This window comes from Ornithorhynchus anatinus, chromosome 20, assembly GCF_004115215.2.
Source record: "Ornithorhynchus anatinus isolate Pmale09 chromosome 20, mOrnAna1.pri.v4, whole genome shotgun sequence".
In the NCBI taxonomy this organism is placed as follows: Eukaryota; Metazoa; Chordata; class Mammalia; order Monotremata; family Ornithorhynchidae; genus Ornithorhynchus; species Ornithorhynchus anatinus.
The window spans coordinates 19,680,689-19,704,674 of record NC_041747.1 but is presented as its reverse complement, the minus strand read 5'-3'; the positions used below and the strand labels follow the sequence as shown (position 1 = coordinate 19,704,674).

General features: G+C 44.0%; 1 long non-coding RNA gene across 1 annotated transcript; it reads right to left on the bottom strand.

The window, feature by feature from the left end:
- Positions 1-270: 270 nt before the first annotated feature.
- LOC114805803 lies at positions 271-23,629 on the bottom strand. The gene is made up of 4 exons (XR_003753824.1): positions 23,558-23,629; positions 23,325-23,442; positions 22,842-22,873; positions 271-426 (listed from the first exon to the last, which is right to left on the bottom strand). It is a non-coding gene; the product is annotated as an uncharacterized LOC114805803 (long non-coding RNA).
- Between the last annotated feature and the right edge of the window lie 357 nt (positions 23,630-23,986).

Below are 23,986 nucleotides of genomic sequence, written 5' to 3'. Positions count from 1 at the left end.
TAAGAAATTGGAAATGGGGAGACTTTGAATTGCTCAGTATTTTTCTATTCTATAGAAACAAAGGCTCTGCCACTTGCCTGCTATGGGATCTTAGGCAAGTCACTTCACTTCTCTGTTCTTCAGTTTCCTAGGGTTCAATGCCTGTCTTCCCTACTACGTAAACTGTAAACTTCCAACGCAACAGGAGTGTGCCCGGCCTGATTATTTCATACCTACCCCACTGCTTAGTACGGTGTTTGGAACACACTAAGTAATCAACAAATACCACAGTTATGATTATTATTGCTTTTAGTAAGTGTGAGAAATATTTATGTTTTCCTTCCCACTCTCCTTCACATCTCGCGTTCTCTCTTGTCTCTTCTTCCCCTTCCAGCCACTGCTTCCATTCTTCTCCTTTCCCCTCACCTCAAGATCGGGTTCTGAATTCTGAAAGTAAGAGGAAGAGATTTATGGTCTCGTTAAATCACGGTTGCTCTTCAGGAACATATCGGCTAAATAACTCTTGCAAAAATCTGCTCTGGGCATTTAGAAGGTTCAACAATTCCAGAAAATGAATTAACGGAGGTGTCGTGTGTGACGCACTAAAGATATGTTCTAAATAGCCTAAATACTAGGGCAGGAAAGACATCACGGCCTAGTGGAAAGAACGCAGGACTGAGAATCGGGCCACTTGAGTGTAAATCTAGTTCTGCCACTGGTTTACTCTGGCAGATCACTGGTTTCTCTGGACCACATTTCATCAGCTGCAAATGTAGGGATACGATAGATTCTGAGGTTCAAGTAGGACAGGGATTTTGTACCCTATCTGGGAAGCAGTGTGGTCTAGTGGTAAGAGCAAGGGCCTGGAAGTCAGAAGACCTGAGTTCTAATTCTGGCTCTGCCACTTGCCTCCCATGGGACCGTGGGCAGATCACTTAACTTCTCTGTGCCCGTCTCCTCATCTTTAAAATGGAGATTCAACACCTGTTCTTCCTCATACTTAGATCGTGAGTCCCATATGGAGGGGCACATGGCCTGATTATATTAAACCCACCTCAGAGCTTATTCCTGACTCTCAGGGTCGTATCTGGAGGGTTTCCAGTAGTCTACCCGTCTCGACTACGGGAGGGAGAGTCAAGCAGGGGCCTGTCCTTTCCGTTCCTAGCTTGGCCAGTGGCTAGAGAGGGGAAGGCCATCTGCTACAAGTCCAAACTCACCCGCGCTGGGCGGCATGGGAGAGAGTCGAGGGTGGAGACTCAAGTTTACTGACAGAAGGCCGCAATAATAAACCACTTTCGGGTTTCTACGGAGAAAACTCTATCGATCCACTACCGGAACGATTGCAGATGGAGAGCGGGGCGTTCTGGGAGGGATGCGTCTGTGGTGTCACTATGGATTGGAAACGACTCGATGGCATAAGACGCACACAGAGCTTAATACAGTACTTGGCACATAGTACGTGCCTAACGAATACCACAATAACTATTAGCTCTTAACCTTTATCCTATACCAGTTTTTGGCACATAGTCAGTGCTTAAAAAAATCCAGAATAGTGAAATGGGTTTTATTCTTCTTAAATTCCCATAAATTATGCTTTTTCTATGACTGCTGACCAGGGATCAGAGCCTTGAACAAGGAATCAGAAGAGTTATAATCACTACCCCGCCTCAGGTTCTCCCTTAGCAAAAGAGAAAAATTTGCCTTTCTAGATATAGTCTCTGCATCTCACTGTCTTTCATAGGCAAGTATTATTTCCAAATGCTAACAATTTACAGATTACAAAGAAATGGATAACTCAGTTTTATAATTTTAAAACAACCTGCTTCGAAACTTGGGGACAATCCAATTTGAAGAGCTAAAACCAGTCAGCGTCCCATACCCAAGTCTTCATCTATTTCCTGGTACGGTGAAAAGATTTAATTTGCGGCTGCAGCAGGTGGCAATGGACTCGGTGAATTACCACCTGTAAAGCTGAAAACCCGGCAGTCTCAGGAAACCTTTTAAAATATCGTCTTTTTAGTATGTTGTACTTAAACTTTACGAACACTCCGTTCCTGATAAGATTTATTAATGCAGGAATCAGGACACAGTAAGGTAAATTAAAAAAGAGTTTTCCTCACTTCACTGCTCAACATCGTGTGTCATAGTCATCCTCAAGAGGAGTATTTACTGAGCACCCTACTGTGTGCAGAACCCTGTACTAAATGCTTTGGAGAGTGCAAAAGAGTTATCAGACACTATCCCTGTCCTGAAGGATCTTACGATTTGGTAGACCTGTGTGAAAGAAGAGGGATATAATATTAAAACTATTTATTCGATCAATCAATGGTATTTATTGAGCGGGTTCCTGCGTGCCGAGCTCTGTACTAAGCGCTTTGGAGAGTACAGTATGACAGAATTGGAAGATACATCTCCTGCCCACATTAAGTTTATAGTCTAAGCTTATTATTAAGCATTATGAGGGTTTTTTAGCTTTTAAGGGACAGTTATAAATCTCCACAAGCTGCATTTTAATTTACCATAAGATGGAAAACAATTAGGGTTAGTCTAAAATCAATCAATCAGTCATATTTATTGAGCACTATACTAAATGCTTAGAGAGTACCATATAACAGCAGACACATTCCCTGCCTATAACGAGCTTACAGTCTAGAGGGGGAGATTAATATAAATAAATAAAATTACATAAGTGCTGTGGGGTTGGGAGAGGGTGTGAATAAAGGGAGCAAGACAAGGTGAAGCAGGAGGGAGTGGGCAAAGAGGAAAGGAGGACTTAGTCTTAGAAGGCCTCTTAATAATGTTGGTATTTGTTAAGTGCAGAGCACTGTTCTAAGCGCTGGGGGAGATACAGGGTAATCAGGTTGTCCCACGGGAGGCTCACAGTTAATCCCCATTTAACAGATGAGGGAACTGAGGCACAGAGAAGTGACTTGCCCACAGTCACACAGCTGCCAAGTTGGAGGAGATGTCTTCAATAAGGTATCTATCCCAGGGCCTATTACAGTACCTGGCACATAGCAGTTCTTGAATAAAAAAATTTTAAAAATAAAACCAAAACAAAAACATTACATCGTGTTCTATCCAAATAGAATTGCGTTGATGGAAGGAAGTTTCTTAACTTTCTGTAAATGGGATGAATTCAGGAACTCACTAATTGATATGGACTTAAAAATTGTACAGGCTTGTCCAAGGGAATGTTTCTCCCAAGGCACTTAATGCAATTTACAATCTCTCATTAATTCCTACTTCATTCCTAAGAGATGCGACAAGTTTTAAAAATGCATACTATTACTTCATATTTTTCTGCCAATAGCGCTATTTCAAATCTGAGGCAGAGATGCTATCTAAAACACATTCTGTGACTGAATACCAAATAATGTCTTCAATACCGATGTTAGCAAAGTTTTATTCTTTTAATTAATATTGGATAAAGCAACTATTTCCTACCAGAATATTAAATTGAATAATTAGTCCTTGCCAACAATTCTAGTTGCCTTGGGAAGAAAATCCCAAAGGATCTGCTACCCTAGCAGACTTTTAGGAGGTCTGGTTATTGTATCAGTTTGAATGTATATTTCCAGATATTGGGATATAACTTCATTTTCTGCAGTGAAGTAAAGGTACAAAATAATATTGACATCCCATATTTACCTAGCCTTGAGTCAGCCCACTTGATCATTCATTCATTCCATCGTATTTATTGAGAGCTTACTGTGTACAGAGCACTGTACTAAGCACTTGGGAGAGTTCAATACAACAATAATAGATATATTCCCTGCCCACAACGAGACTGCAATCTACGGTGGGGGAGACAGACAATAGTACAAATAAATAAATCACCGCTATATACTTGAATGCTGTGGGGCTGGGGAGGGGGGAAGAACAAAGGGAACAAATCAGGGTGATGCAGGAGGGAGTGGGGGAAGAAGAAAGAGTCTGGAAAGGCCTCTTGGAGGAGATGTGTCTTCAGGAAGGCTTTGAATGGGAGGAGAGTAACTGTCAGATTCAAGGAGGGATAATGAACTCTCAGGCATTGCAGCAAGTTAGAGAATTAAATAATATAATCATCATTATAATGATAACAACAGTACTGGTTAAGCACTTATTATGTGCCAAGCACTGTTCTAAGCACTGGAGTAGATACAAGTTAATCAGGTTGGACACAGTCCTTGTCCCACTTGGGGCTCACACTCTTAATCCCCATTTTAAAGATGAGGTAACTGAGGCCCAGAGAAGTTAATTGATTTGCCCAAGGTCTCACAGCAGACAGGTAGCAGAGCCGGGATTAGAACCCAGATCCTTGTGACTCCCCGGCCCGTGCTCGCTCCACAAATCTCATTGCTTCTCAAATCCTTTATCTTGAAAAAAATTCTGGAATATTCTATAAAAGATATATACAATAAAACCGTTCTCCTTCAATTGGGCTCCTGATAAATGGGATTAATCACCCTCCATTAAAACTTAGTTTCAGTAGCAGCATCAGTCGGAAAGATAGACAAGGGAAGTAGAAACACTTATTTTGAAGGAGAAAAGTCTACTAGCTCATGGACATCACGTTAAATGTCTTCAAGAATATGATGAGATAGCATGTGAGTGATGGGATTGTCCTGTTCGCAGTGAAATCCTGACAAGAGAGAATGAGCTTTAATCAGACAGTCTATGTTGATATTACCCAAAACAAAAATACCTTTATAATGGCTCTTCACTCACAGGTTCAAATACAAGTACCACACCTCGTTAAATTAATCTAGTCTCTCATTCCATATTAATGAACGATCAGGGTTCCAGGTTAAAAACGGTAACCCCGAACCCATGTGGAATTACCTGAATGAAAACCTCTCTTCTACCCAAAGGCAAATGCATTTGGGAACTGCAGAACATAAAATATCCTCAACTCTTGACAAAGCCTTCTACACTGAATCACTTAGAAACCTTTAGTAGTTCTTAACATCAGTGTCATTGGCATTTATTGAACATTGAAGTCATTGCTTGAGAAATTGTCAAAAAAAAGTAAAATCTATGATCTCTGCCTCTGAAGAAGTTACCACCAAACAGTGAGGAGAGGGTACATATCGACTGTGAAAGAGGGCTTAATCAAGGAAGGCCTCTTGGAGAAGATGCGACCTTAATGTGGATGGTACAACTCGTCAGTGTGAAAGCTTCTAAATCGTTTAGTTTTGGAAATATTTTTGAAAGGTTAAAACAAGATTATGTGAAGGCAGTCACCGGGAGGAGAGGTTCTAAACCATTCATTGGAAATGATACGGATTCATATATGAGATAGGCAGATCATATAATTGTGGGGCTAGTTAAGCTCTTACTGTGTGCCAAGCACTGTACTAAGCACCGGGGTAGATAGAAGTTAACCAGGTTGGACAGAGTCCTTGTCCCACTTAGGGTTCATATGCTGAAGTGGAGGGAGAACAAGTATTAATCTCCATTTTAAGATAAGGAAACTGAGGCAGAGAGAAGTTAGCGATTTTCCTGAGGTTATCACACCTCAGGCAAGTGGCAGAACTGGGATTAGAACCCAGGTCTCCTGACTCCCAGGCCCAATCTCTTTCCACCAGTAAGAAATGTTCTGTGTGGTAGAACATTAAGAAATTACATTTTTATACAATTCTCCATTTCTGGTGGTCTGAAATTCAGATTCATGGAATTGAAGGGCAACTGACATTTTACAGAAAGTCGGGAGTTGGTCTCATGGCAAGAAAAGGAAGTTGAACTGCCACATCGGAAAACTCAGATATGACTATCAGTGGAGCTGTTGTGAATTCAGCTAACCTCTGTTTTTATATTTATGAACACATTTATGTAGTGTTAGGGAACAGTAGAGGGTTCCTTTTTTTGCCGCTAACCTGAAACTGGAAAACATTTGTGCTCAAGTGTTTTTACAGGTCACCGCCAGACAAACAAGTTTGGGAGCAATGAAGGAAAGAAGCAAACAAAAGCCAGTTAGGGAGGTGACTGGAATAAAAACAAGAGCTGGAAATCGTTTGGAAAAATCCTCTAGGCTCTAATCCCACTGGGCCCAATTCAGCAAAACCCCCGGGAGTGCTGAATTTGCCAGGTTCACTGAGTGAATTCAATCTGCACAGATTGAAGGGAGCAGAAGATAATCTGAAATTCTGATTCCAGGAGTGGCGGAAGGATGTCATTTGGTAAGAGAGAGGTTGCTATTTCATATTTTCAGATACACAATTTTCCGTTTCCAGTGTTCATCCATGAGCAAGATTTTACTTTTCTAAAGGATGAAAAAAAAGGAAACTGTTTCCAATTATTTACAATCTTTTTCTTGTCTCTAAACTCAGTTCTTTCCCTGGTCAAGGTTGGAGAGCCAAGAAAATTATATAAATCAATAAATAAAGCCAACATCTAACAGTCTAACTGGAAAGCTATATGCCACCGTCTAAACTGACTGAGATTTCCATTACCGAAGATCTGTCCAGGAAATGGGCTTTGAGCATTTGAGAAGATTAAATGCTATATATAATAATAATATCACAGAAGTATAATAAAAATGATGAAGGGTTTGAAGACATTGATTTAAAAGACAAAGAAAAGGGAAAATATCCAGCAAGTGTATAAACTGCAGTTAGAGTTAGGTAGGTTGTAAACACGAAGGAAGAGAACAATTATTCTGCAGAGTGTAAAGTGTATAACTCATACAGAATAGGTTGAAAATGAACGATAAAAACATATAAGCAGGGTTGGCCTAGTGGAAAGAGCAAGGACCTGGGTTCTAATCCTGCTCCATCACGTACCTGCTGTATGACCCTGGCCAAATCACTTAACTTCTCTGTCCCTCAGTTCTCTCATCTGCAAAATGGGGATTCAATACCTGTGTTCCCTCCTACTTAGACTGTGAGCCCCATGTGGGACCTGATTATCTGTATTTATCTCAGCACTTAGCAGCAATAATAATAATAATAATAGTGGTACTTGTTAAGCGCTTACTATGTGATACCCACTGCTCTAAGCGCGGAGGTAGATACAAGTTAAACAGGTTGGACACAGTCCCTGTCCCACATTGGGTTCACGCTCTCAATCCCTATTTTACAGTTGAGGCAACTGGGGCACAGAGAAGTGAAGTGACTTGTTCAAGGACACACAGCAGACATGTGGCAGAGCTGGGATCAGAACCCAGGTCCTTCTGACTTCCAAGCCCACGCTCTATCCACTAAGCCACACTGCCTCTCCAGAGTAAATGCTTAACATATATCACAGTTATTATTATTATTGAAATGGATGTAAAAAACTATAAACTGCAAGAAATATTTTTAGTACCCCAAATTCATTCCAGAGCTGGAACGAGCATGTAGCACAACAGACTCAGCATCTAGTACAGTGGTCTGCACACAGTAAGTGCTCAATAAATACCACTGATTGATTGACATCAGATGTTTTGCTGCTGGAGGGGGGGGAAATTTGCCAGCCCCTCATGTTCTGTGTGACACCATATGCAACATTTCATGGCAGTTCATCTGAATGGCGTTTTTCTGCCACCGCTCCTTAAATGCCGTCACCCCTTCCTCACCCCACTCTCGTCCCCGACGCTCCCATGACCTTGGTGTTCTTCTGGTCACCTCAAGACCTAGACCCCAACTTCTACCTGGTTAACCAGTTTCTTCTCCACAGCCAGTATCTTGGAGAAAGAGCGTGCCGCTGTCATCTCTGAGAATGACCGCTGCCTCAATCTTTTAGAGGAAGTGTCATCTCTGAGAGGGTCTGTCTTGCCGCCATCTTTGAGAGAGACGGCACTGCTCCCCTTTCGCGAGGGCCTCTGCTGCTGTCACTTCCTCTCGCTCCTTTCCAAACTCCTCCACTGAGTTGCTTAGACTTCACTGCCTCCTCGTCTCCAATTCTTTCCACCTCCTCCACTCCGTGGAAGCTGCCCTCTCTGAGGTCACCAGTGTTGTCCTTCTGGCTCATTCCAATGCCTTCTACACCAACCTAATCCCCCTCGAGGTCCCAGTTTGCCTTCAACACCGTGAAGCAACGCCTTCTCCTAAAAACATGATCCAACCTTAACTGCAGCAGATGATCAGATCCGTTGAAAGACGAAACTTCTGCCTCTTTCTAGCGGAGGCAGAAGTTTCAGAGATCTCACGATTTCAGAGATTTCAAGCACTTACGAAATGCTTAATAAATACTATCACTACTAAGAAGTTGGATTTTTAATCACATCTCATATATGAGCAAACTGTGAAGGGTGACTATGGTTATGAACATGAGAACTACACAAACACACACACGCATACGTAACACACTTATAAAAGTAATGAGACTCAGGAATGAGACACCTCCGATGTTTCCAATGGGACACTTCATCTTACGTACCCAGATATACTTAAATACACACACATTGATACGGAAACATTATTTTCAGTACGTGACAGCGCTTTGCTGAGCTGCTAATTAATATTTTAATCATTCAGGGGTATTGATTAAGCAGTTATTTGTGCAGAGTACCTGCAGTAAGCGCTTGGGAGAGTACAGTACAGCAAGTTGGTATACAAGTTCCCTGCTCAGGTACGTTCCACTGGACATCGACGGCATCAGTGTTCACTTAAAAAGGAAAGGATCAGAAGAGTGAATCACGTACACACACACACACACACGCACACTTCCAACAGCTTACAATAAGAAACAAATTTTACCACAGTCTCAAGAAGGTTCATTATAAGCTTGAGGTACCCGATCCTTAGAAATTTCAGTGCTCCTTATTTAGGGTAAATCACTTGGAAAAGGATTTTGTTTTTCCTCAAAAGAAAAACAAAATCAATCTCTGTATTGCCGCTTACTAGACAGGTCAATCTATAAGGCCAAAAAAAGTATAAAATAAACCAGAGATGGGTTAACAGAAGAGAAGTAAAATGGTCTTGCCTGCACTTGGATTCTCAACCTTAACTTTGGCCTTGTAAGCTGATGAGATAATAAAGTGAGTTTCCTGCCAAGCTCCAGATATCAGTCACATCAGGCTAGGATGAAAAATTGCATTACTCAGTAATGAGAAATAAAAGGTCCTCTGAGGGGAAACCAAGAGGCATTAGACCCCACAGAGAGACTCAAGTAAACACCGAATTTCAACAAGTCTAGGGTTCAGGAGTGGGAAGGGAGCTTGTCTGGTTTGGGTGGGGTGTGTGGCGAGGTGAGGGCAAAGGACGAAAATATTCCCCTTTGAAATAAAATCCTTCCCAAGGAGACAATCGCAGAGAAGGACTGAAAATTCAGGGAGTTGTTCTCACTCTCAAACTTTTCCATCTTAGGTCGAAAGTGTATATCCAGCCCAGGGTGTTGCTCACCCCTTTAGAAGGGACCCCCCGATCTTGGTAATCTGTGAAGGAGCTGGTCCACGGGTTTAAGGGAGACACACTATCCAGAGTGCAAAACTGATGCAGTAGTAACCAGGATATGACAAGTTCCTTGTGCCTTTTGCTAGAGCGGTGGTAGCCGAAAGAACCAACAGATTCGGTAACTGATTGAATACGCAGGTTGAAAAAGAAATTTGAGTCAAGGGTGACTCCTAGTTTGCGGGTTTATGAGATTGGGAGGATGGTATTCGTTAAGTGCTTAATCTGTGTCAAACACTGTTCTGAGAACTGGGGTAGATACAAAGTAATCAGTTGGACACAGTCCCTGCCCCACCTGGGGGTTCATAGTCTCACTCCCCATTTGACAGATGAAGTAACTCAGGCCCAGAGAGGTGAAGTGACTTGCCCACGGTCACGCAGCAGACAAGTGGCGGATCCGGGATTAGAACCCATAACCTTCTGACTCCTAGGCCTATTCACTATCCACTAGTGTTGTCAACCAAGATGGGGCAACTGAGTGGCGGACAGTGTTAGGGAGGGAAGATAAGGAGTTTGGTTTTTGACCTGCTGAGCTTCAACTGTCCTAAAGGATGGAATCTTCCCTTTATCATCAGGTGTCAATCTCTTTTGATTGGCTCGTGAGCTCGTCGTGGGCAGGGATTGTGTCTACCAACTCTCCCCAGTGTTTAGGACAGTGCTCTGCACACAGTAAGCACTAAATAAATACGACCGATTGACTGATTGACTTGCAAATCATGGGCAATTTTCCAGACTGTACCTCTACCTGCCACGTCTGCTTGAGCCGGGTCAACGTGGGCTGTTTCAGGGAACATTTGCCGAAATAGAACAGCATATGCTTCTGGCTTCGGCTCAAAATGCATCACTGGGGGAATGTTCTCATAAACACCGGGAATCTGTACGAAAGGCCGTAGCTTGTCTTCCTCTCTCTCTCCCATATGCAGGCCAAATCTCATGAAATAACAATACATATTTCTTACTCCTCGACTCGTGAAGGAATGCACATTTGCTATCAGTGTTGCTTCAAACGGTATGCACAAGTCGTGGGAATGTTTTAGATGGCCGGATCTACCAAGGGAACATTAATTGCCAAAATAATCTCATCCCTCCCCTAAATCCAGAAACAACAGCAGGCATTAGCATCGGAGTGCATATTCTGAGGCTGATGAACATTTTGGAGAGTTTAAGGATATCTTAGCTATGGAGGAGGGTATCACACTCTCCAAATAAATTTAATCGATGGTCTTGTTAGTGGAAGGACAAGTTGGAAACATAACGTCCTCATTAGACTTTTGTATAAGGAGAAGCTCCATTAGCCCCAAAATGCAATTCCCCGTGGTCTTTGGAAGGATCAGCCAAAGTGACGAAGAGGAAGGGTGGGTGGGAGAGAGAGAATCAGGAGAAGGAAGAGAAGGATGAGGAAAAGAAGGAGGAAGAGGAGAAGGAAGAGAAAAAGGAGGAGGAAGAGATAGAGGAGGAGGAGGAGAGGAAAAGAAGAAGAGGAGGAGGAAGAAAAGAAGAAAAAGAGGAGGAAGAAGAGGAAAAAGAGGATGAATAAGAAGAAAAAGATGTCCTTTGTTTTGTTGCTACTGATGGAGAAATCCTATCTATGTGTACAAGTGCGGTTGAAAGACCACTGTGAATCAATCAATCAATTAATGGTATCTGTTGAGCACTTACTGTGTACAGGGCACGGTACTAAGCACTTGGGAGAATACGATATAACCTCCCCATTGTCTGCATGGAAATAGTCTTTCTTTCCGGGCCAATGGATTTGCCTCATCCAGCCTCCAGCCTCTCCCCTTTCCAGTCCATACTTCATTCTCTTGCCCCAGATCGGTTTTTTAAGACTCATTCTGTGTACATCTCCCTCTCCTCAAAAATTTCCCCTGGTCACCCATCCATCTTGGCATCGGTCAGACACTCTTCACCTTCAGCTTTATAACACTCAGTCTGCTCTCTTTCCTACCTCTGCTCACTCCTTTCCCACTACAACCCGGCCCTTATGCTTAGCTCCTCTAACCCCAACCTACGTGTTGTGCCTCATTCTCATTTCTCTCTTGCTGTCAACTCCTTTGCTCCTTGCCGTCCCTCCCTACCTGAAATTCCCCTCCCCTTCATCTCCCTTCCCCTTGGAGAAGCAGCATGGCCTAGTGGATAGAGCACGGGCCTGGGAGTCAGAAGACCGTGGGTTCTTCTCCGCTACTTGTCTGCTGTGTGACCGTGAACAAGTTGCTTCACTTCTCTGTGCCTCAGTTCCCTCATCTGTAAAACAGGATTGAGCCTGGGAACCCCACATGGGACAGGGACTGTGTCCAACCTGATTTGTTTGTATCCACCCCAGTGCTTAGTACAGCGCCTGGCACATAGTAAGCACTTAACAAATATCATTATCATTATCTTTATACTGTTGCTTCCCCTTTATGCAACGTATTTTACTGGCTGTCTCTCTCACTGGATTGTAAATTTCTTGAGGGAGGGAATTGGGTCTACCGATGCTATAGTATTCGCCCATGTGCTTAGTAGAGTGCACTGAATACAGTAAGTGCTCAATAAATACTATTGCTTGATTCATTCAAAGAATCGCTTCGGGGATTAAAGGGACAAGCCCAGGGAAAGTTCCCAAATAAAATTCACCAATGGAATTCACCAAATGGCCCCTCACCGACCCACCACTGGCAGTCATTTTCTACCACAGAGGTGGACCCTGAACTCCAGCATTCGATCTCACTCCCCTCTATCTTTGTCATCTAGCGTGCCCGAGATCCTTCAGTCCCCAGAGTCCAAACTCCAGAGCCAACTAACAAAATCCAACAGGATTTGAATAAGATGCAGTCGGAGCCACTCTTTCGGTGCTCGGTACAGTGCCTGGTACATAGTAAGCACTTAACAACTACCATAATGATGATTAGTTATTATTAATATTGAATAACTAAACGTTTCCTGCAGTGTTCCCCCAAATTAAAGAGGCACTTAGAGGAAACCAAACCAAACATACCGAGTTATGGACATCATTCCTTAAACTTCTCTGGGTTTCTGTGAAATGCATTTTGACTTGAACTTTCTCCCCATGTGAAATCTAACCAAATCTTGTGCAGGCCAGCCTGAATTCTGTCGATCGGTTAACACGGTCCAATTCAAGACTGAACATAATGAAGAGAAAATGTCCACAGAGCAACATTTTTCTTCCCTTTGCCTTCCTTCCTGCCTCGTGATTCTGGGATCTTCTTTATCTCTGTCCAGCTTTCTTATTCAGTTCAAGACCGAATTTTGAAAATACTGGCGATCTATACTTGAGCCTGTCTCAGTCTGAGATTTTTAGATCATCTTAAAGCAATGGTATGAGTTTTAATATTATCTTACAGTTGGTGAATATTTTTCATTGCCCGAAGATTTGCTTGTCATTTGCGGTTCTTTCTGGGATACATTTTATTGTAAATAATGTACATATGGTGACTTCGTCCGAGCTGTTTCCCATCACTTGACAGGCTGCGTTTTGGAAAGTTATTTCACGAGGCATAAACATAAGGCTGGGGCGGTCATCTGTTCCGACTTGCTATTGGCTTAGCATCATAGCTTTGATCCATACTGATTCATGAGTTTATCTATGAATTTGTTATTTTGCCCCTTCTTTCCCCTTAATCTGATTGCCTACAGAAAGGTTTATGAGCGCAAAAATAAAGACAGTATAATGCTGCGGTTATAAACATCACACAACAGCTGAAATCCCAGAGGATCTCAGATACAGAGTGTCTGGGAGAGCAATAGCTGGGAAAGGAAGTTCAAGTAGATTTTTGTCCTCAGGGAAGTTTTGCATCTGATGATGCATCTGTTTTTACATAGTAAAATTATTAGAATCAATCAAAGTCATAGACAAAGGCAATGGAGACAGAGACTCCCATTACTTGTCATTTTAGAGAATAAGTTTGGGAGAGGTTCACTCTGAGCAACAGTTCTCTGCATATGCAAATGCTTAATAAATACTAGTGTTTCTACTGTAATAGGGTTATAACTGTGGTGATGTCGGTGAGACACAGGCAGAATAATGATAATTATGGTATTTGTCAAGTGCTTACTTTGTCCCTAGCACTGTTCTGACCCCTGGGGTAGTTAATCAGGTGGGACACAGTCCCTGGCCAACATGGGGCTCACACTCTTATCCCCGTTTTACAGATGAGGTAACTGGGGCACAGAGAAGTGAAGCGACTTGCCCGAGGTCATGCAGAAGTCATGTGGCGGAACCGGGATTAGAACCCAGGTCCTTCAGACTCCCGGGCTCAAGTTCTATCCACTGAGCCACACGGTATGAAGGGGGTGAAAGCCCTTCTTCCTTCTAATCCCGGACCCCAAAGGGCATCTCACACCCACCACGTGCTTAGCTTTTTCATTCATTCATTCAATCGTGTTTACTGAGCACTGTCTGTGGGCAAAGCACTGTACTAAGCGCTTGGGAGAGCACAAAGCAACAACAAACAGACACATTCCCCGCCCACAACAAGCTCACAGTCTAGAGGACAAGCGAACTGTGCCTAATCATCTCATTGGGAGCTCTAGAAAATAAGGGCTCTTTATCCTAAATTCTCTGCCGGGGGGAGTAGGGGGTTGGGGAGCAGATTTCTGAAAGGACAAGGCTATTGAGTTTCAGATGGCTGACAGAGCCTATGCCACTCTTTAATAATAATAATAATAATAGTGGTATTTGTTAAGCTTTTACTATGTGCCAAGCTCTGTCTAAGCACTGGGGTAGATACAAGGTAATCAGGTTGTCCCAAGTGGGGTTCACAGTCTTAATCCCCATTTTACAGATGAGGGAACTGAGGCACAGAGAAGTGAAGTGACTTGCCCCAAGTCACGCAGCTGACAATAGCAGAGCCGGGATTGGAACCCACGTCCTCTGACTCCCAAGCCCGTGCTCTTTCCGCTTCGTAGTTGGCCACCACCGGTAATAAAAATTGTGATGTGTTGGGGGTTTTTTTGTGGTATTTGTTGAACACTTACTGTGTGCCAGGTACTGTACTAAGCACTGGGGTAGATACAAAGCTAATCAGGTTGGACACATCCCATATCCCACATGGGGCTCACAGTCTTTATCCCTCCCATTTTATAATTGAGATAACTGAAGCCCAGAGAAGTGAAGAGATTTGCCCAAATTCACACAGAAATTCTGGGATTAGAACCCAACGCCTTCTGACTGCCAGGCCTCTGCTCTATCCACTAGGCCATTTTTGTTAAAAATGCGCCAAACACTGGGACCAACACGATTCAGTCTGATCAAACAAAGTCTTTGCCCCAAATGGGACTCAGTAGGGAGAAGGGGGATTTAATCTCTGTTCTACAGAAGAGGAAACTGAGGCGCAGAAAATTTACTGACTTGCCCAAGGTCACCTAACGGGCACATTATAAAGTATTTATATCAACACCTGTCTCTCCCTCTGGACTGTAAGCTCCTTGTGGGCAGGGAACATGCCTGCTATTGTCCCAAATGCTCTGAGCATAGTAAGCACTCAATATATAACATTAGTACAGTCAAGCGCTTAGTACAGTGCTCTGCGTATAGTAAGGGCTCAATAAATACTACTGGATGAATAATGGGAGAGTTAGAATCGGAACCCAGGTGTCCTGCCCCCAGTCTCGCCCCCTTTCCACAAGCTACTTTGCTTCCCAATCTCCAATCTCCAGGCACTGCTATTTTTGAGAATTCCTACCCTCCTCCGTCCCCTTACCCCAAATCCCTCATCTCTCAGCCCCGCTCACCCCTCGCAAACAAGCGTTCCGCTAACCATTTTTAACGTGCTTAAAAGCACTAAAGCATCCTGCCTTCTCATGAACCGTTTTTCCATCGTTTTCCCTCCACCGTTGGCTGTCGAGCCAATAGAGTCGAGAAGCAAGGGTGTTGTTTTTCTTCCACCTCAAATAATCCTTTAACGGTATCCCATTAGAAGGTGGAACCCAGTGGTTCATTGTGGTTTTCATAATTTGGCACTGACCATGGCACGGAGAGATGTGACCAGTTTAAATATATGAAAACCCTGGCTTAAGACAGGAAACCAAAGCTTGCTATTTATCGCTTCTTTCTGCGGGAGGAGCTGCTAAGGGTTTATAAATGGCTACTTTTTCCCCCATGAAAAATCGTAGCGGCCACGACAAGCTGAACGTTCACAAGGCAAATAGTTTCATGGAGTGAATTTGATTAAACTCGGTGGGCGGGCGACAGTTCTCTGGCCCTTGTTTAAATTTTGATAAGCCAGTCTAGATAGGGTCCCTGGCATGACCACGCCGAAGTGTTACAAATTCCTATGGGACAGGAATCACTAATCTACCCATAAATGGCTTTCCCAAGTCACAGAGAATTCTGTCGTCTCCTTTTCCCTAAAATTGAACACTCTCTTGGGTTGAATCTTTGCTTACCTCCAGCATTAGGTCGATCATTTGTCTACTGAACGAATATTGTCTCAAAAGGGGTAAGGGAAATGAGAACTTCTAGGCACACTTCAACACATTAGGGCTGGAAAACGTTAGAATGATCCTGAGCAGCCCTGTAGCCATCATCACCGATAGCACACGTGTACGTATCTTTAAACTCTGATTTGCACATTCCCAGTGCTTAGTACAGTGCTCTGCACATAGTAAGCGCTCAATAAATACTATCGAATGAATGAATGAACTCTGTTACTTCTCCCGTCTGTAATTTATTTTAGCGTCTGTCCTTCTAGCTGGTTTGTAAACTCCTTGTAGTCCAGGACTTTTACTTTTAAAATTTTTTTTGAGAGTATCTGTTATGCACTTACTACGTTCCAGGCACTGTAATAATAATGATAATGTTGGTATTTGTTAAGCGCTTACTATGTGCAGAGCACCGTTCTAAGCGCTGGGGTAGACACAGGGGAATCAGGTTGTCCCACGTGGGGCTCACGGTCTTAATCCCCATTTTACAGATGAGGGAACTGAGGCACAGAGCAGTTAAGTGACTTGCCCACAGTCACACAGCTGACAAGCGGCAGAGCTGGGATAGAGTTCATGTCCTACATAGGCTCACAGTCTTAATCCCCATTTTACAGATGAGGCGCAGAAAAGTTAAATGACTTGCCCAAGGTCACGCGGCAGACAAGGGATGGAGCCGGAATTAGAACTCAGGTCCTTCTGACAGCTCCGTGCTTTAGCCACTAGATCACGCAGCTTCTCAGGCATTGAGGGATTTTGTGTATTAGCTCTATCTCAATCTCTCAAGTGCCTAGTTCGGTGCTCTACAGAGTGAGCACTAAGTGATTACGATTGATTGTTGATCGAAGGACCCCCACATTTCTTGGAGTCCTTCACTTTCGGGGGGGGGGGGGAAGGGGCCACAGGGCCTTGGTTAAATTAGAAGTGAGTTTAGATTGAAAGGGAAATAGCCCTGGCCTCTCTTTGGGGGAAGAGAGAATCTTACATATTCTCAAGTGCTCCCAGGGACTTTTGGGAAGGACAATCCCCAAAGCCCTCCGGTCGGGAAAACCAGCATCTTTTGATTCAGGGTAGATACGGGGTAATCAGGTTGTCCCACGTGAGGCGCACGGTCTCTATCCCCATTTTACAGATGGGGTAACTGAGGCACAGAGCAGTTAAGGGACTTGCCCACAGTCACACAGCTGACAAGTGGCAGAGCTGGGATTCGAATCCATGACCTCTGACTCCCAAGCCCGGAATCTTTCCACTGAGCCACGCTGCTTCATAAATATCTTTACTACTGCTCAGTTGATGTTGTTTTTCAGAAGTGTGTCAAGAAGAATTCCGCCCAGAACCATGCCGACAATAAGCAGGTAGATTCCCAGTTCAATTCATTCCTTCGATCATATTTATTGAGCACTTTCTCTGTGCAGAGCGCTCTACTAAGCACTTGGGAGAGTACAATACAACAACAAAAAAAGACACTTTCCTGCCTACAAAAGGTTCGTTGCCACAATCAACTTTCTCCCCTTTCTTCTCGAAGCTGGCGGTTGCGATGGCATCTTTGAAATCGTGATAGTTCTTTAGTATCCTTATATCGAGAAGCGCCTGTACAGATACTTGAGGATGAGGTCACATCCTTGCTCGTAGATTTCGGCAGATTTTGGGCCTTTCGATCGGTACAATTTTCTGTTTGACTCTGAGTCAGGAAATTGCTTCCTTGAGAGCTCTAGGCCGAGCTGTGATCTCGACTCCACAGTTTGGCTAACGTTGTTTCCCATCCCATCAGATTATTTTGGGAAGCAGATTACTGGGGACTCGAGTACAATATTACTCCTGCTCTGTTCCGGAGTACTTTCAGTGGGCTGAGAAAAAGGGAGCATGAAGATACAAACTGTGCTTTATCATTTCCTTTCCATCTGTGCTAGGCTGATGGGAGACAGATCCATCCCATCCCAAGGGGTCTTTAAAGGGAGCGGCCCAAATTCCATCTGGAGTTTGAGAGAAAAGTACAAGAAAAAGGATGGCCTTTCTCCAACCCAGGAGCATCACTTTTCTTCCAGCATTTATTGCTTCTCACAGAGGTGCGGTTTTAGTAGTTTTTGTTAAATATTGCAGACTGCCAGTCGGGGGATTTTGAGAGGGGCAGGAGAATGTTTTCAATTTTGGAGCTGGTATTTGTAGAGCGGTTTAAGTTCTCAGAAAGGCACTGTAATAGTCCATAAGCAAACCGGTTTTTTTTCCGAGTGGAGATTTGGGACCAGAAGTTCTAAACGGAAACAGAGCACAGTCTAGAGTTCTAATAAGTAACGGGAGTAAAGGTTGTGTGGAAGAAGGGAAGAAAGTCTTTCCTTTCCATCACACTTTCTAAGCTGTGTTCATTTCTGTTTACTCTCTTTTGGCAAATACCTCAAAAATCTCCTCAGCTGAATATAACCATTAGCTTATTTCTGTGAACGAGGCCATTTGGAGTTTCTGAGCTTGGATTTTGATTTATCATCACCCTATCCCAAGGCTGTAAACGCATAAAATGTTGGTCTTCGTCAAGCGCTTACGACGGGCAGAGCGCTGTTGGGAGCGCTGGGGTAGATACAGGGGAATGAGTAAAACGGGCCCACAGTTTTAATCCCCATTTTACAGATGAGGGAACTGAGGCACAGAGAAGTGAAGTGACTTGCCCGCAGTCACACAGCTGACAAGGGGCAGAGTCGGGGTAGATCATATTAGCGAAAGGAAACCTTCCTACGGGACTGCTCGGTTCAGGAAACGAATGTGCCCTTTCCCCTGAAAGAAAAGGAAATGATCCCAGGACAATCGCTTAGCATAACTCTCTGCACACAGTAAGAGTGCAGTAAATTCCGTTGCACCTCTCAGGGTCACACCTGGAGAGTTTCCAGTCCTCTACCAGTCTCGGCTACGGGAAGGAGGGTCAAGCAGAGGCCCGTCCATTCCGTTCCTAGCTTGGGCCGCGACTAGCGAGTGGAAGGCCATCTGCTACAAGTCAAAACTCGCCCGTGCTGGGCAGCAGCGGCACGAGAGAGAGTCGAGGGTGGACACTCGAGTTTACCGCGCAGAAGAAGGCGGTGGTAAACCGCTTCTGTATTTTTACCAAGAAAACTCTACGGCTCCCCTTACCAGAACGATTGCAGATGGAGTTGGGGCGTTCCGGGAGAGACGTGTCCATGGCGCCGCTGCGGGTCGGACACGACTCGGCAGCACGAGACAACAACAAAATACCACTGACAACAGCGTAGGAGAAACAAACAGTTAAGGATGGGCAAAAATTCAGATAAAGACTGAGAGAAAAATTCAGATTAAGACTGAGACTACGTTTAAGGCATACGTTTGCCTCGAGCCCCAGAAAACAGTTCCGAAGATGCATTTACACGAAAGGAGGAAGGCAGCCTGAAGATGAAGTTGAAAGAGATGTCACAGGCTTTCAAGACTGGCACTTCTCTCAGCTCTGGTACTTTAAGATGTGTAGGCATGAGAAAATGGCGCTCAGTAGGCAGGGGCTATTTCAGGGACTAAGGAAATGGAGAGAATCAATGGTTTCTTTCTTAAATAATAATGTCGGTATTCGTTAAGCGCTTACTACGTGTAGAGCACTGTTCTAAGTGCTGGGGTAGATACAGGGTAATCAGGTTGTCCCACTTGAGGCTCACGGTCTTAATCTCCATTTTACAGATGAGGTAACTGAGGCACAGAGAAGTTAAGTGACTTGCCCGCGGTCACACAGCAGACCAGTGGCGGAGCTGGGATTCGAACCCATGACCCGCGACTCCCAAGCCCGTGCTGTTTCCACTGAGCCACGAGACAGACACAAGGAAAGAAAGAATAAGAACAAAAATTATGGTATTTGTTAAGTGCTTACTATGTGCCAAGCACTGTTCTAAGCGCAGAGGTAGATACAAGGTGATCAGGTTGTCCTACATGGGGCTCGCGGTCTCAGTCCCCATTTTACAGATGAGGTAATTGAGGTACAGAGACGTTAAGTGACTTGCCCAAGGTCACACAGCAGACAAGTGGCAGAGGCGGAATTAGGACCCACGACCGCTGGCTCCCATGACCTTGCTCTTGCCACTAGGCCAGGCTGCTTCTCTGCCAGAGAGACAGACACAGCTGTCCCTCAGGTAAGAAATATACGGAGAAGCAGCGTGGCTCAGCGGAAAGAGCCCGGGCTTGGGAGTCAGAGGTCACGGGTTCGAATCCCGGCTCTGCCACTTCTCAGCTTTGTGACTGTGGGCAAGTCACTTCACTTCTCTGTGCCTCAGTTACCTCATCTGGAAAATGAGGATTAACTGTGACCCTCGCGTGGGACAACCCGATGACCCCGCATCTCCCCCGGCGCTTAGAACAGTGCTCTGCACGTAGTAAGCGCTTAACAAATGCCAACGTTATTATTCTTATGGCTGTGGCTTGAGGATCAGGGAGTGATCTCTTCAGTAGGTCGGTGGTATTTATTGGCCACCTTCTCTGTGCAGAGCACTGTACTAAGCACTTGGGAGAGTACGATACAACAGAATTAGCGGACCCGTTCCCTGCTCATTTTTCTTTGTCTGTTGAAGGGACCCTCATTATATCGTTGCATCTGTTACCCACTTACTGCCACAGGGTCTTTTCCGTGGAGTAATGAGATTTAGTTTCATATCTTCATCCCCATTTACAAATCCATTTTTCCTTATGAATGGCATTTTCGAAGGGAAGGACTGTAGCGCGCTATTAGCCTCATACCTATTGGAAATAACTAATTGCTGCTCAGAGGGTACATTTATATTGATTGGAGTTAATGCTCGCATCTTCGACTTTAATTACATGTGACAGAAGTAATTCATCAACAATTTAATAAATACTATATCACATACCCGCTTAGATGGTTTTAAAATCCCCGGGGGTTATTCAGAATTAATCACGCAGACTCTGTTCTGGCTATCTTGAGTTACCGGAACCGTGGTTTATTCTGTTCTTCCCCAAAATGACTATGAAAACAGTAATTGCTAATAGAGCAGGGGTTCATATTTGTCTCTTCAAGCTCCATAGAGTTTCTTTCAATGATATTTAAATCCATGATTCAATCAATCAATCAGCCCGTGGTATTTGACAACTCACTACGTCCAGAACGCCGTACTAAGCGCCCGGGAGAGAAGAGCAGCATTGAAAGGCTTGATTCCTCCCCTCAAAAAGCTTTCAGTCTAATAATGGTAACGATGATGGGATTTCTTAAGCGCTTATTATGTGTCAAGCACTATTCTAAGCGCCCAAGTAATAATAATGTTGGTATTTGTTAAGCGCTTACTATGTGCAGAGCACTGTTCTAAGCGCTGAGGGAGATACAGGGTAATCGGGTTGACCCACGTGAGGCTCACAGTTAATCCCCATTTTACAGATGAGGGAACTGAGGCCCAGAGAAGTGAAGTGACTTGCCCACAGTCACACGGCTGCCAAGTGGCAGAGCCGGGATTCGAACTCACGACCTCTGACTCCCAAGCCCGGGCTCTTTCCGCTGAGCTACGCTGCTTCTCAAGTAGATACACGCTAATCAGGTTGGACCCAGTCCCTGTCTCACATGGGCTCACAGCCTTAATCCCCATTTTACAGATGAGGTACCTGAGGCCCAGAGAAGTGAAGTAACCTGCCCGAGGTCACGGAGCGGACGCGTGGTGGAGCCGGGATTGGAACCCGGGTCCTTCTGACTCCTAGGACCTATCTATCCTAGAGGCCATGCTGTTTCCTAATGATTAACCCCAGGCTACCCATTGTAATTCCAGAGAAATGGTAACGATATAAGCTCAAGATGACTATGGGTTATTTCAATTAGTGGTATTTATTGAGCACCTACTATGACCACTGTTTACTGAGCACGGCTCTAAGAGTATTTTCGGGTTAGATTCTAGTAGTAGTCCCTCTAGACTGTAAGCATGTTATGGGGAGGGAACATATCTGCCAATTCTCTTGTACTGTACTCTCCCAAGCGTTTAGTACAGCGCTCAGCTCATAGCATTCAGTAAATAACACCGACTGATTGACTGAGCACCTTTGTGTACACAGCAACGTGTTTAGGAGAGTGCTTTTGAGGCAATAGATGCTTAGGAGAGTGCTATAGAGGTGATAGATGTGTTGGGCAGGGAACATGTCTACAGATTCAGCGCTTGGCACACGGTAAGGTCTTAAATTCCAGTACTACGATGAGAAGCAGGGTAGCCCAGTGGAAAGAGCACGGGCCTGGGAGTCAGAAAGACCTGGGTTCTAATCCCTGCTCCACCTCTTGCCCGCTGTGTGTCCTTGGGCCAATCACTGAATTTCTCTGGGCCTCATTTATGTGATCTGTAAAACGGGAATTAAGACTGTGAGGCCTATGCGGGACAGGCTGGGCCGATTAGTTTGCATCTACCCTGGCACAGAGGAAGCACTTAAATACCATTAAAAAATTATAATTATTAGTCTCTCTTCCCCACTTCACACGTGTCCTTCCCGTTGCAGGACTGGAGTTAAAGCACCACCTTACTCGGTACGGCTGAGGTTTCGTGGGTCTGGGTTTGCTTCACACGGAGCGTCTTGTATCCAAGACAGTTCATTGCTATTTGATATCTAAATTACAGTGCACATTTTGGACTCGACAAGGAGAAACTCCACCCACCCTTACAACCAACTCCCACATTTTTTCTTTGCTCCCAGACACGATCACAATTAAGGGGAATTCAGTCCAGTGGTTAGAGCTGTGTTCAGGGAGTCCAGAGCCCTGGATTCCTGTTACCAGTTGAGTAAGTCAGTCAGTCAACTTTTACCATTTCATCAGCAGCTCGGAACTATTTTAAATAAAATAATATTATTTTAAGAAAAATATAAAATAGAATAAAATGAAATGGGGATTTGAAGAAGAAATAATGTATGGTTCTTACTCTTGAGGATTAACTTGTATCTACCCCAGCACTTAGAACAGTACTTGACATGGAGTAAGCACTTGATGAATGTGATAATAATGATGATAATGCTAATAATAATTAAAGCAACAATAATATATCTAATGGAGGAAACCACGGGTGAGATAAACATAACTAATGATACATAGAAACTAACTCCGTGAAGTGAACTTGGGGCATTACTTACCTACTTAATCCCACAGACGGCAATTTCTCAGCCTGAAAAGCAACCATGATTCAAGTCATTGAGAATCTTTTAAGAATTTCAATATTGAGATCCGAAGCAGAAAGTTGTTTAATAGCTATAAGATACAATTAGTCTACGTAAGCCACATAGCAATCACCTAAATTTAAAATTAATTTTCCAAAGCTAAGAAGTCAAAATACTAACGCCATATTCTTCATAATAGCTCGTGAGAAGAAATGATAGCATAATTGAAAATTTAAATGATGAAATGTATTTTAATTGACTGAACTATCATCCTGCATTACAGATCTCTTAATGTAACCAGAGAACGACTTATTTACATTAGCAGTTATAATTTAACCATCATGTGACTATGATCCCTTACCTCTTTCAATTTCCATAAACTAAATAATGCTCTCTGCTTACATGATCACCTCCACCATTACCCACCCCCTAAGTTTTGAAGAGGAAATAAAAGATTACATCTGTAAGCGGCGAGAGGTTCATTCCAGGGTAGGAAGAAGAGGAGGGTCCAAAGGGACTAACGCAATGGTTTCAGGCCCAAGCAGATTAGAGGATTTTCCTCACTGAGGTGTGAGAACTGTAGGAAAGGAAGAGGAGAAAGGAGACAGGAGGGATTACTGTAATTCGCTGACCCTTTTGCACGTAGTATTTGGGGGAGAGAGAAGAAGCTGCCGACTGAAGTGGCTTCTTACCTTTCTCTTCCTTCTTCTTCTCTTTATTCACCCACTCCTCTCACTGCCAGACTTAGTTCCCCATATAGCAGCCCCTCCTCTATTTTTCTTTGCAAATAATACCAACTGTGGTATTTGTTTAGCATTTAGCATGTGCCAAGCGCTATAATTAGTGCTGGGGTAGATGCGATATAATCAGGTGGGAGCCAATCCTTGCCCTACAAGGGGCTCACAATCTAAAGGGGAGGGAGTTCATTAGATCAGCACAGTCCCTGTCCCACCCTAGACTTGCAGTCCAAAGAGGAAGGGAAATTAGCTTTAAATCTACAGCTGAAGGAGAACTGAGGCGCAGAGAAGTTAAATGAGTTGCCTGACAGCCGGCAAGTGGCAGTGCAGGATTAGAACCCATGCCCTCTGACTCCCAGGCCTGTGCTCTTCCCACTAGGCCAT